Genomic DNA, 3,205 nt, shown 5'->3' on the forward strand with positions numbered 1-3,205 from the left:
TAACCCACAGACATTGACCTCAATGAAAATCTTTTTTAACCCCCCCCCCCCCGGCCCAATGACTATGAAACAATAAAGATAAACGTAACCTTCATGAACTTGCCATTGCTCTTGTCTTTTGCTCGTGTGTAGCCAAAACAAACCCACAGACATGGACCTTAATGAAACTCATCATTAGACTATGCCAACCCAGGGTGGACCAATATGTGAAAAGTTGCCCTTGGCCCATGGGTCTCTATGATGGGACACATAAAGATCGACGTAAACTTCACCATTAAACTTGTACGTCATTCCTCGCCTTTGGCTCTGCATATAGATAGCGCTGCCTATTTTGTCTATGGATCGTCAGGATTATTTCCCCACCAGTTCTTTGGTGGCAGACCACCTAAACTGAGTGCACCTTTAGAAGCGCGTCTGCTCTTCTCCTATAGGACAGTAAGATTGTCATGATAAGGACAGTTTATGTGTTAGGAACTGGTTCACATCGTGGTCTTGGATCTTTAAACCATTGCCTCTCTATTGCCTATCTTAATCATCTGCATCTCTGAGAAAAGTTGGTTTCCTTAAGACTAACCTTAATTAATCGTCCCACTACTTGACCTAAAATGATGACCTTTGTAGCTGTCAGTTAATATTGCACAGGGATAGTGTAAGCGCCTAACAGATAACGTATTGTGATGTATTTACTGTCGTCCTATAGGAGAATAGCAGATGCTCTTTTCTGTTAATATGATGCCCTCAGTTTAGGTGGTCTGCCACAAAAAAGAGCCAATGGCGGGAAATAATCTGACGTTGTAGAAACATTGGCTGTAATGAATGGATCGATGTGTTGTGTGGCCTGGGTTGCTTGTGTTTCTGCTGTTCATTTCTACAAATTGGTGTAGCTTTCTTTTAAAATGAAAATATAAGGTTAATAGATAGAAAAATGATTCCCTGTCTAGCACCATTTCAAACTTGTATGCTACCTACAGTATGTCAGGTTCTTTCCCACTAATAGAAGTGTACCATGAATTAATCATTCAGTTCTTTCGATACTTCTGGAATAAATCAGTGGTCTAGTGTTCAGCGATAAATAACAACACAATGTGTCAAATACAGGTAGCTCAGAGTTCAAATAATTAACATCCAATCACATTAACGTAACTCTCTCGTGGGAATTCCACTAAACGATCCGTATGTTGCCAAACATAGGCTGCTGCTACATGTTACTTCGAACAGTTGCTGAGAAAGGAACATAAAATGGTTAAAAAAAGTTAAGGCCCGCGTCCATAGAAACGCACACCAAGTTACTACATCTGGCACCTGTCGATGACAACAAGTTGTTCTGCTTCCACAAAAGCACATCCAATGCTAGCATTCAGTAATTCTTTAACATTTGTTGGTTAGCCCAGCTGCATGGAACTGACAGTTTGAATCCTGGATGCAGCCGAAAGCTACTGCCCCTGTACCTCGAAGAAAGCACTCTGAACAACAAGACAGGGATGTGGATCCATCGAAGAGGCGCAACCATATAGAAGCAAACATCCCATGAGCTGATATCTAATAGAATATTGCCGGCGATTTTATTCAACGCACGCAATAAACATTTCTGGACACTGGAATGAAGTCAGCGTTAAATTTTTGTTTCAGTTTTTGTTAAAGACAGTCCACTACTTTATGTAGTTGCAGGGTGCAAGAGAGAGGAAAAAACATCGCAGTATATATATCTATCTGTTGTTGGTTTATAGGAATAAAAGAAAACTCCCAGGACACTGGTACTTTTAGAAAGCTCTAAAAACAATTAATTAGATCCTGGAGCACCAAGTGCTTTCTGTCAAGCATGTTTCATCATTGAGGGTTAAAGCAGGTTTTATTAGAGAATGCCATTTTAAGAGATCCTTTAGTCTAAAATGATCTCAATATCAAAATAAATTATGCTGGTTAACAAGAGAATCACTCTTACTGTGAGTTGTTTCCAATCTAAAAATGTGTCAATAAGACGAAAATAGACTTTCCTTATCAAAGAGCAATTTCTCTCAGAAAGACTTTAGCTAGGACTTGTCTACTCGCACGTGGTCCTGAGTGGAGAGGGAACATGAAAACTGTCTGTTACTCATTTGCAGAGGTTTGGAACCTCTCTTTTCTTAGTCTAGGTCTATTAAGCAACATTATATTTACGGTATTTGATGTCACCGTCAGGCAAGACCGTTGACGCAGCTCGATCAGATGCGAGCAACTACTATGTTGCCAGCCCACTACTGTTTCAGATTCGGTGGTCTTTTCTCGAACAGCTCTTTCACTAACATGGGCGTATCATTATTTTCACAATTTCACAGTATTAATTCAATCATCATGGTGTGAAAATATAAAAACACAGAAAAATTCAGTTTTGTCCACGGGCTCTTTCAGATGTTGTTGTCTGATAGTTCAGTAATACCAGTGTGCTGGAGTTTGAACGGAGTAAGGTAAGGATGCCTTTAGCGCTCTTAATGCTGACTAAGATGTCCAGTGCTAGGCTTATTGGGACTCGAGGCTCTCGTCTATGTCACGCCATTGCAGAAAGAGATGTCTGAAGTCATTGACAAGAAGTAATGATAGCATCACACGTTAGAGCCTCAGACCGTAAACGTCCTCTGTTAATAACAATGATCCATTGGATGTGTGTGTCCATTGACTAGTGAGCTAGGCGATATGTAGATGGGTTTTGCCACACACAGAGCCGTATAATGACTGCCATGCTTGAAATCATGCCTTAACATACAGGAGCCACCCAGTATCCATTTAAGTTTATGGATTTACCTTGACTCCGAAAGTATATGTAGATCCACTCTCTGTGTATGCTGACCCACATAGAATGACTGCTTTTCTTTTATTGTCAAACCAATAGGTCTGTCGACAGGCATTATGAATTTGATCGGACTATGAACAGTAAGGCCAAACTGAAAGATTCACTCCTGTGAATATATTATTATTATTGAACATGTTAACATCTTGCCATTGTTCTTGTGGTATAATCTCCACCCTGCACAGCCAGAAGAGGACTAGGCCACCCCTCATAGCCTGTATCCTCTTAAGGTTTCTTCTCATAGTTTTGGCCCTTTCTAGTGAGGCAGTTATAGCACGATCATTCTACAACCTGCATTGCTCTGTTCGGAGTTCGTCTTCCTCCTCTCATCGAAAGGAGGAGCAAGGATCGACGACAAAACGCAGCGTGTGAATTACATAA

Source organism: Salvelinus sp. IW2-2015, unplaced genomic scaffold, assembly GCF_002910315.2.
Source record: "Salvelinus sp. IW2-2015 unplaced genomic scaffold, ASM291031v2 Un_scaffold1150, whole genome shotgun sequence".
Lineage (NCBI taxonomy): Eukaryota > Metazoa > Chordata > Actinopteri > Salmoniformes > Salmonidae > Salvelinus > Salvelinus sp. IW2-2015.